Source organism: Lontra canadensis, unplaced genomic scaffold, assembly GCF_010015895.1.
Source record: "Lontra canadensis isolate GAN:19392208 unplaced genomic scaffold, GSC_riverotter_1.0 scaffold39, whole genome shotgun sequence".
Classification (NCBI taxonomy): Eukaryota; Metazoa; Chordata; class Mammalia; order Carnivora; family Mustelidae; genus Lontra; species Lontra canadensis.
Window position 1 is genome coordinate 13,598,928 of NW_022631033.1, and position 11,771 is coordinate 13,610,698.

Here is an 11,771-nt window from a genome sequence, read left to right on the forward strand (position 1 = left end):
TTTATATTTCCACGAAGCAGTCCGAACTAGAGAGAACTGTATAAACCTTAAGTACGGGGATGACCGGAATACCTGGTAAACCACAAAAGGAATCAATGAAAATTCTAGAAAAGAATTGACATATGTGTTCTTGTCAATATATATATTTTTAGGGGTGCCTGGGTGGCTCAGTGGGTAAAGCCTCTGCTTTCAGCTCAGGTCATGATCTCAGGGTCCTGGGATCGAGCCCCGCATTGGGCTCTCTACTCAGTGGGGAGCCTGCTTCTCCCCCTCTCTCTGCCTGCCTCTCTGCCTACTTGTGATCTCTCTCTGTCAAATAAATAAATAAAATCTTTAAATATATATATATATTTATGCATATGTTAGAATATGAGGTCAGCAGTTCACAATGGAAGACATAAAGACTGAAGATTGAAACATCAAAAAAAAAAAAAATTCTAGATTCCTGGGGTACCTGGGTGGCTCCATTGGTTGAGCATCTGACTCTTGGTGTCAGCTCAGGTCATGATCTCAGGGGTCATGGGATCGAGTACCTCATCGGGCTCCACACTGAGCAGAGAATCTGCTTGAGATTCTTTCTCACTCCTTCTCCCTCCTTCTCTCTCTCTCTCTCTCTCAGATAAATAAATAAAATCTTTTTAAAAAAAAAGTTTAAAAATTCAAGATTCCTAAATGAGATCTTTGTTCTTAGTTGGTGGCCCGATTATCTTTATTGCCACACATCTTCGAAATTATAATGAAGCTCAAGGAGGAGACGTTGACTTGGTAAATGCCCAGAGCTGAGTGCTTTATGATTGTAGGTCAGTGCATGTTAGCTGACCAAATTGAGGAACAGACAATAATTGCCTTATGCCAAAAATTTTGGAGCACCCAACACACAAAGAGAAGTCTTCATCCGTAAACTCTAGTTATACCTCATTACCTGCTTCCTTTTTCTCCTTACATTTAATGGACCTGGGAAGACATTCGATAAACGACATCTTGGGGCTGGTAGATCAGGAAGCAAGGGCAAGCAGAATTGTTTTCAAGTCATGTAGTATCTCAGTCTTAGGATTTTGGTCTTACCCTGCAAATAACCATCTCTAGAACAAGAATAAAATGCAGCTGGGAAGGCTGTCTGCTTTTTCGTGGTTATGTCAGCTCTCCCCATGACTTGCTTTTCCTCTACAGAGCTGAACTTGTAGCCTCTTTCATACATAACTGGTTGAAGTTGATGGAAATTACATGTCTTATCACTTCTTAAAAGAAAAAAAAATACATAAAATGTAAATCTAAAAGAAATGGGCAATTTTCTTGTACCACTTTATATTTCTGTGTAAGTTACCAAGTGCCAATCATTCTTACTTTTTAAAATTCAAATTTGTCAAGCAGCATGTAAGCTTTCAGTGTCGTACAAGAAAAGATAATGCTTCGTGTGGAACAGTCACTTTCGCTAGTTCTGCAAAAGTGTCTACCAGAAGAGAATTTATCAGATTCTGGTCTTATGGAAATATTAACGACCTCATTAAATTGTCCCTCTGCTCAGGGGTCACCATGGACTCTATTGAAAAGTAATCAGCAAGGTACTATGGTGCTGGATGTGGAATTCTTTATTGACATCAAAGTCACGGCTCAATTTGTCGTGTATGTTCTAACTAATGTAACAAGGTGAGTGGCCAAGAACCATTGTGAATGAAAGCCACCGTTGAACTATTTTCAGGAGGTAATGGCTATATGATAACCTGCTTGGCATGGTGTGTCTTCCCCCCAGCTAACCGGAGAGCTCATGGAGGGTAAACCTCTAAAACAAGAAAGCAAGAATTAAATGAATATCTCGGCAGCTCCCTATGTACATGTACATGCAAGGTACCATCTAGGATCCAGCCATGACAAAGATCAAGGCCAGGAGATGAAACTTTATCTTCTGCACTTGCGAACAAACAAAATAAGGAAGAAAGCCTATCTTATCTGAATAAGTATTAGCGCTGTTCACAGTAAGAAATCCCAAGCTTTGACGCAGGAGACGATGGAGAACAACATGGCAAGAACAAGGTCAGAGTCCTGCAAAAGTCCCATTTTTTTATCAACCTCTGTCGGCTCGAGTGTTCGAGCGATGACCCAGAGGTGAGGAAAGGTAGAGAGCTGTCAGCCACAAAGCATTTGGAGAGAGTTTGATAGTGATGCTGTCTTCAACTTAGCCCTGGTCTGAGTTATCAAACAAAGGGAGTAGAACGACACTCGTGAAGTCATCCTTGTGAGAAGGAGAGAGATTGAATAGTTTGGTGGTTACAGTAACCACTAGCCTGCAGAAAAATCAATACAGACACAGTGTTAGAATCACACCGAGAGCTCCTGGCATCGAGCCATTTCACTGAAGAATAAACCCAGATTCATTAAAGTAGAAAGTCAGGAGGTGGTAGGAGGTCAAGCACGAGCACACCCTGGGCTCTTTTGTCCGGAAACCCAAGAAGATGTTCTCCTTTCAGCATCCGAGTATTTTTTAAAAACATAGAATTGACAGTGCTGGAAGTGACTTTGGCCATCACTCAGTCCAGCCCCTTCTTTTTACAGATAAGGAAATAGTGGCCTAGAAAGATTACTTGGCATGCCCCCATTCACACAGCTGATCTGCCGTGATTTCCTCTGCACCACGCCGTTGGTCCCCCGTCTTAGAGCCTATGAATGAAACCACCGGTGTTGTCGAGAGCCTCTATAGAAGACGCTCTGCTAAAAAAATAAAAAGCTGAACCAGGTTTCTCTGTTTGCCAGAGAGGAGGTAAAAACCGCGTAACAAGTTAACCAACATTCGCTGACGAAGCAGCGGGTAGGACAACAATAAAAGAGCTGTCCCCAAGTAGGACACGAATTGTCATGTCTTCCACCTCCAGAAAAACCCTTTCTGCCCACTCATGAGGTAGTTTATGGACACAGCGGTACCCCTGCTCCCTTCCGTATTACTTCCGTCTAGTACAATATTCTGTGTATAACCCAGTTTGGGTTTGTTTGTTTGTTTGTTTGTTTATTTGTTTGTGTGAAGAAATACAAGATCCACAAGATACCCCCCCCCAAAAATGAGAGTTTGCACAGACATAGAGAAGCATCTGTATCTCACCCTTGAGCAGCAGAGCTTGCCCTAATTGTCGTCCCATACAACAGAGGGAAAAGATCCCATCTGAAGAAATCTGAATTTCCTCCTAGAGCTGTGGGGAAGCCCAGACGGGGAAGAGTGAGTGTCACCTCCTTGCACTCACCACACATCCAATGGGCATATGTCACCCCCAGAATCGTAGCCCCCGAGAACCAAGGAGTTTTAGGCAAACAAAAATAGATCCGTACCCACAAGCATACAATCTTCCTGCTTTGTACTATTTAATTCGGTCCTTGGTGAAATCCCAGGGATAACGTTACCTCTTTGATAGTATTCTACTATCTTTCACCCCCACAAAAAGCATCACATGAAATAGACCAGCGCCGGCGGGAGGAAGACCTCCAGGATGGCCGGGCCAGGAGCCTGGGTCCGGGAAAAACCCGGATCACTCACAACTAAGTCTGGCTGCTGAGAACCAACAATATCTTCACAATAATGCTTATACCCCCTGTGAACGCCTTATCTTTGCCTTCCACTCCTTTATGTTGTCATATTCATGGCTCCCAGTGAAACCCAGAGGAATCTCTCTCTTGAAAGTCTTTGTTAATAGCCTATCCCCTCCCTTGCTCTTCTCGCAAATGGTATGTGTTGGCAAAAGGGGAGATAGCAAGTTTACATTTTAGAGGGTAATTTCCTTACGAAGCCATCCGTTTGTCTGCAACAGTCTGCCGCTGTGCTAGCCGGGGTCCTGAAGCCAGGCACCCGGATAGAGCAAAGGACTTCTTTTTTGTAAAAAACGGTGGCAAATTCTATTAGTGATTTCAGTGGCGCATTAAGCAGGTTATTATTAGAGCCGACATTTCGCATGCAGAAATATGCTTTACTTGAAAGTCGAGTGTCATTCAAAAGAGGGAGACGTTATTTAGAATTTTGCAAACATCAAAGAAGTCCCCTGCACACGGATCCTTATAAACACCTCAATGGGTTTAGGAAACGGGGCTAGAACTAATGCTTTTTGATTGCTCTTTGATGCAAACAATAACACCAGAATGGAATGGCTTTGCAGAAGGCTCATAAGCAGTGGCCAGGAAAGTACATTCTTCTTCTGTCTCCGCAGCCGGACTCCAGCGCTGACGGGCCGAGCACAGACGAAGGTCGGTGGTATTCATTCACGCTGCACGCCACAAAGAACTCCCCCCCATGCTCGGAAAACAGAATCTCCTCCTCCCGCTGTAGAGACAGATATTACAGCCGTCACCGAGACGCTTGAAGAGTTTTTCACTGCATACGCCTTTAGAGGTACACATTTGGCTCAGCAGCAGCTAAACATTTTTAAGAGCACAGTAAGAAATAGGCCAGAAAACATCAAAGCTTTATAGCTTTTTAGAAAACTTGATGGTCTTGCTGGTACAACTCCCTATGATACGGTTCAGTTGTAATAACAATGGAAAGTGTATCAGTGCAAACTGCTGATGAGACATCAGAAAATGTAGCCAAGGGTCTTTTAAACACATTTAAGAACTGCTCTTTTGAACAGCGCCTCTTAGCCTTGGAAAACCTCTTCGAGATTTTAAACAGGGCTTGGGACGAGCTGCAGAGTGAGAACCTGAAATTATCTCGTGCACTGGAATCAATATCAAGCAATATTTTCTCTTTGAGAGAAATTCAATCTGACAGAAAAGAGGCCGAGCAAGAAGGGAACTGGGACCCCAGCTAAAACCCTCGCCTTAGAAATACGCCATAAAGCTGTCCAAATTAGGTGATGTCACTAGAGGCAGAAAACCAAAGTGACAGAATAAAATGTTATCTGGGCTACAGAATACTTCATTATCACTACCACGGGTCACTAAGCTTCACAAAATGCATCCATCAGCCTTGATGGCCCTTTGTAAGTCATCGGGGTAGCTACATGGTGCAGCGAGCAAGCCCCTCGGCCTCCGCCACCGCCACGGGGGACAGGGGACGGGGACAGGGTTCAAACGGAGGACCTGGTGCCCAGCCTCAGCTTTGTTAGTCTCAAAGTGCTCTCTAGTGGCCGGATGCTCATAAAACTTCTGATACGCAGGACGTACTTGGGGAGAGGATGCAGAAATCTACAACTGTCTTGGAAAGGCAGGGTAGAAACCCTTTCTAGTGCAACTGGCATCTCCCGGACCCACGAGAACGTCTTACAAGCAAACTTGCTTTTTCCAACTATTGTGTTGCAACCCATACAACACTTCTAAATTATTAAACTCCACTGTGTAATTTGTATACTGTGTATTAGAGGTTTATCAAATTAATGGGGAAGCGTTTAGATTTAAATTAATCCTTGTGCACTTCTGGGAGGTTCATTAAGGAAAGATATTTCTACACAGAATACAAAGTACATGTCATTTGTCCATGGATCTGGCTGAGCAAATGCTCCGTGCCGTGCTTCAGAACCATCTCCAATGCAAAAGTCACCATTTTACGGAATGTGATAAGGTTCAATTATCAGGCTTGCTGGAAGGGAATCATTTCTCAGGCACCTGTGGATTCCAGGTGCAACCCCATATTTTATTTCTAGTATTCATTTAATCCTCACACACAAAAACAACCCTCTGATGTAGGAGGCATTATCCACCTTTTTTCTAGATAAAGCAGAGGTGAACAAACCTTTTTATAAAGGGCCAGAAAGTAGAGCCCATAATTCTGCTATTCCAGCATGGAAATGGTCCCGAGCAGTATGCAAACAAATGAGAGTGGTTGTTTTCCAATAGAACCATATTTATAGGCCCTGAAATGGGAATTTCATGTAATTCTCACAAGTCTCAAAATACTGTGTTTTCTTTTTGTTTCATTTCAGCCATTTAAAAATGTAAAAACTGTTCTTAGCTGATAGGCCATAGGAAAACAGGTAGCACCTGAAGACGGTGAGCAGCATTATGCACTGGCCAGAGTTTGCGGAGTCCTGTGATGGGGAAACCGAGTCTCAGTCCACAAGCGTGGGAGTGTCAGCAGCCAAACCAGCCTGTCTGCAGTCAGTGCTGAACTGAGTCTCCATTTCTACCACCTCAGAACTCCTCCTGCTGTCAACACCAAAGTAAAATTTATTGTTTTGGGTTTTTTTAGTTTTCTTTTTCTTTAGAAAAAGAAGAATCAAAAAGAAACTCTAAGAAACCCCAAGACAAAGACAGAGGAAAGAAGAATAAAAGCATTGAGGGAAGCCAAGTAGGCATGAAGAAATGCATCCCATGCCTTCTTGGAAGACCTCTACATAAGACTTTGTGGACATTTCCGAATCACATAGAAGGCACAGTTCTTAAATTCAAAAGACGTCATATCATATAGGGAACACATTAGAAATTCATGGAAACAAAAAACTCACAGGTGTATATCTAATCTCCTTTAGCCATCAAACACACATAGCAAGAGTTGCTTCTAGGAGAGAGACTCTCAGGGAGCACAGGTCTCCTGCCTGCAAAGGTATCAGGCATTAACTCATTCGTAGTCTGAACAACAATTTCAAGCCACAAAACCTGGATGAACAAAACAAAAGGTATGGTTTCTGGTATTTATAGAATTTCAATTACACTCTACCTTGAACTCTCATGATGCCTAGTGAAGAAATGTAGATTTAGTCACTGAAGGCTTAAAATCAGTCATATCACCATGTCCTTCCCTCTCCTTCTGTCTAGGAAGCAAAGGCCCCTTCTAAATGTTCCGTGGAAGGTAACTTAGCAGCCCCATAGGAAAATTGTCTGGTCCTCGGTGAGCATCTGCCCATGGAGGTCTGTGGCTCCCTCCTGTCTCCAGTTGCAGGCGGAGATCCCCTTAGGCCTCAGTGGAGATGCAAGTCTCCTCTGTCTCCAGGAGCCCTGGGTCTTCCTCATGCCAGTGCAGAGGGTCTTTCTGTGTGGCTCCCACTTCCTCGCCCCACTGGGCACTGTTCAAGCCTCCTTGCTCGACAACGTTGGGCAGTCCCGTGTCCCCCCTGCTGTGCAACCCCATCGTGCTGGCCCTGTGCTGGACAACCCAGGACCCTGTTCTTGTCCCTGTGCCACACCAGAAAGCAGGCACAGAGTCCACCATCTCCAAGACTCCAAACTCACAAATGCATAAACATACAGCTGTGGCAGGTACAGAACACTAACTCACAGCACGTAGCTCACTCCCTTCCCCTCCAGCACTTGGCATTCCCTCCGCATGAAGTTCTCTCACACCTCACACCCTTTTTTCACCCTAGGGGATAATGTAAATTCTCTCATGAGACGTCTTCTGTATCTATTGTCAAGCTCGAGATCTTGGCTCTGGAAGCTTCACATCTCCTTTTTTCCCCTTTTCTCCCTCCCCAGCAGCCTTGCCCTGACAATCTGAAGAGTCCAGGTCTAGGTGTAACTAGGAAAGGAGACTGTGACTTTTTAAAAGATGTGTGTTTCACTGGACCAGATGGACTTCATAGGTATATATAGAACATTCCAACCTAAAGCAACAGAATACACATTCTGCTCGAGTGCACATGGAACATCCTCCAGAATAGATCACATCCTGGGTCACAAATCAGGTCTCAGCTGGTGCCAAAAGACTAGGATGATTCCTTTCCCATTTTCAGACCACAATGCTTTAAAACTTGAACTCACTCACAAGAGGAAATTTAGGAGGAACTCAAATACATGGAGGCTAAAGAGCATCCTCCTAAAGAATGAATGGGTCAACCAGGAAATTAAAGAAGAATTTTAAAAATTCATGGGAACAAATTAAAATGAAAACACAACTGTTCAAATCCTTTGGGATGCAGCAAAGGCAGGGAGGGAGTATATAGCAATACAGGCCTTTCTCGAAAAACAAGAAAGGCCTCAAATACACAACCTAACCCTATACCTAAAGGAGCTGGAGAATGAACAGCAAATAAAGCCTAGACCCAGCAGGAGAAGAGAATTAATAAAGATTCAAGCAGAAATCAATGAAATAGATAACAAAAGAATGGTAGAACTGATCAACCAAACTAGGAGCTTGTTCATTGAAAGAGTTAATAAGATCAATAAACCCCTGGCCAGACTCATAGAAAAGAGAAACACCTAAATAAATAAAATCATGAATGAAAGAGGAGAGATGACAACCAACACCAAAGAAATACAATTACAAGAAGGTATTATAAACAACTATATGCCAACAAATTAAGCAATCTGAAGAAATGGATGCATTCCTAGAAATATATATACTACCAAAACTTAACCAGGAAGAAATAGGAAACCTGAACAGACCCATAACCAGTGATCAAAAATCTCCCAACAAACAAGAGTCTAGGGCTGGATGGCTTTCCAGGGGAATTCTACTAAGTATTTAAAGAAGAATTAATACCTATTCTTCTGAAACTGTTTCAAAAAATAGAAATAGAAGGAAAACTTCCAAACTCTTTCTGTGAGGCCAGCATTACCTTGATCCTAAAACCAAAGACCCCACCATAATGGGGAATTACAGATCAATACCCCTGATGGACATGGATGCTAAAATTCTCTTCAAGATACTAGCCAGTAGGATCTAACAGTACCTTAAAAGGATTATTAACCTTGACGGAATGGGATTTATTCCAGGTCTACAAGTTGGTTCAACATCTGCAAGTCAATCGATATGATACAATACACTAATAAAAGAAAGAACAAGAACCATATGATCCTCTCAATAGATGCAGAAAAAGCATTTGATGAAGTACAGCATCCTTTCTTGATGAAAACTCTTCACAGTGTAGGGCTAGAGGGTGCATTCCTCAATATCATAAAAGCCATCTACAAAAAGCCCACAGCAAATATCATTCCCAATGTGGAAAATTGAGAGCTTTTCCCCTAAAGTCAGGAACACGGCAGGGATGTCCACTATCACCATTGTCGTTCAACACAGTACTAGAAGTCCTAGCCTCAACAATCAGACAACAAAAAGAAATAAAAGGTATTTGAATCAGCGAAGAAGTCAAACTCTCACTCTTTGCAGATGGCATGATACTCTGTGTGGAAAGCCCAAAAGACTCCACCCCAAATTGCTAGAACTCATACAGGAATTCAGCAAAGTGACAGGATATAAAATCAATGCACAGAAATCAGTTGCATTTCTGTACACCAACAATGAGACAGAAGAAAGAGAAATTAAGGAGCTGATCTCATTTACAATTGCACCACAAGCCACAGATACCTAGGAATAAACCTAACCAAAGAGGCAAAGGATCTGTACTCAGAAAACTAGAGAACACTCATGAAAGGAACTGAGGAAGACTCAAAGAAATGAAAAAATATTCCATGTCCATGGATTGTAAGAACAACTATTGTTAAAATGTCTATGCTACCTAGAGCAATCTATACATTCAATGCAATCCCTACCAAAATACCATCACCTTTTTTCGTAGAGCTGGAACCCTGTAAAAATTCATATGGAACCAGAAAAGACCCCCCAAATTTGTATGGAAGCAGAAAAGACCCTGAATAGCCAAAGGAATGTTGAAAAAGAAAACCAAAGCTGGTGGCATCACAATTCTGGACTTTAAGCCCTATTACAAAGTTATAGTCATCAAGACAGTATGGTACAGTACAAAAACAGACACATGTATCAATGGAACAGAATAGAGAACCCAGAAATGGACCCTTCAACTCTATGGTCAACTAATCTTTGACAAAGCATGATAGAATACCCAGTGGAAAAAAGACAGTCTCTTCAACGAAAGGTGCTGGGAAAATTGGACAGCCACGTGCAAAAGAATAAAACTGGACCATTTCCTTATACCATACACAAAAATAGACTCAAAACGGATGAAAGATCTAAATGTGAGGCAGGACTCCATCAAAATCCTAGAGGAGAACACAGACAGCAACCTCTGTGACCTTGGCCTCAGCAACTTCTTACTAGACACATATCCAAAGGCGAGGGACACAAAGGCAAAAATGAACTATTATGACTTCATCAAGATAAAAACTTTAGCACAGCAAAGGACAGAGTCAGCAAAACCAAAAGACAACTGACAGAATAGAAGAAGATATCTGCAAATGACATATCAGATAGAGGACTAGTAACCAAAATTTATAAAGAACTTGTCAAACTCAACGCCCAAAGAACATATAATCCTGTCAAGAAATGGGCAGAAGAGGGGCACCTGAGTGGCTCAGTTGGTTGAGTGTCTACCTTCCGCTCAGGTCATGATCCCTGGGTCCTGGGATCAAGCCCCAAGTTGAGCTCCCTGCTCAGTGGGGAGCCTCCTTCTCCCTTTCCAGCTCCCCCCGCTTGCACACTCCCTCCCGCCCTCTCTCTCTCTTTCCATCAAATAAACAAATAAAATCTTTAAAAAAAAAAAAAGGCAGAAGACATACAAATGGCCAAAAGACATGCGAAGAAATGTTCAACCTCACTCCGTATCAAGGAAATACCAATCAAAATCACAATGAGATACCACTTCCTACCAGTCAGAATGACTAAAATTAACAAGCAGGATATGACAGATGCTGGCGAGGATGCAGAGATAGAGAACCCTCTTACACTGTTGGTGGAAATACAAACTGGTGCAGCCACTCTGGAAAACAGCATGGAGGTTCCTCAAGAAGTTGAAAATAGAATTACCCTATGACCCAGCAATTTCACTACTAGGTATTTAACCAAAAGATACAAACGTAGTGATCTGAAGGGGCACCTGCTCCGCAATGTTTATAGCAGCAATATACATAACAGCCAAACCATGGGAAGAGTCCAGATATCCATCAACAGATGAATGGATAAATAAGATATGGTGTGTGTGTGTGTGTGTGTGTGTATGTGTGTGTGTGTGTGTGTGTGTACAATGAAATACTACTCAGCAATCAAAAAAACCCAAAATCTTGCCATTTGCTATGTCATGGATGGAATTAAAGTGTGTTATGCTAAGCAAAGTAAGTCAATCTCAGATAATCAGAGATTATCGTATGATCTCACTTATATGTGGAATTGAAGAAACAAAACAGGGGATCATAGGGGAAGGGAGGAAAAAATAAAGCAAGATGAAAGCAGAAAGGGAGACAAACCATAAGAAACTCTTAAGCATAGGAAACAAACTGAGGATTGCTGGAGCGGAGCTGGGTGGGAGGGTGGGGTAATGGGGTGACGGGCATCAAGGAGGGCACCTGATGGAATGAGCACTGGGTGTTACATGCAACTGATGAATCACTGACCTCTATCTCTGAAACTAATAATACAGTATATGTTAATTAATAGAATTTAAATTTAAAAATTAAAAATTAAATCAAAAGACGTGTTTGTGCAGGGGGAGAGAGGAAGTGACAGGAAAATGTACAAATCAGTATTTCATAGTACCATTTCACCACACCTTCTAAAAATACATATTAAGCATCTATTATGTGCTCAGCATCTAGAATACACTGGTGAGGGAAACGGACAGCTCTCTGCCCATATGGAGATCCATCCAGGTGGGACTATGATGAGATACAGTGGACAAGAAAATAAGTTCACTTATCGTTATGACCCACGAGAAAAGCTGTGCAGCGGGTGTTGGGGGGAGAGTGTCCCCATCCATTGAGGGAACACCTTCTAAAAACCCAGAGACTGGAGAGAGTTTGCTCTGTATCCAGAATGAAACAAATTCGTATATGGAGTAGCTGAATCCGGTGATATGGGGAGAAATACAATGAAGGCAATGACATTGGAGAGAAGGGGCAGTACTCAGACCACGGTAATGAGATTCGATTATTCTGAATGCAGTAGGAACCCAAAG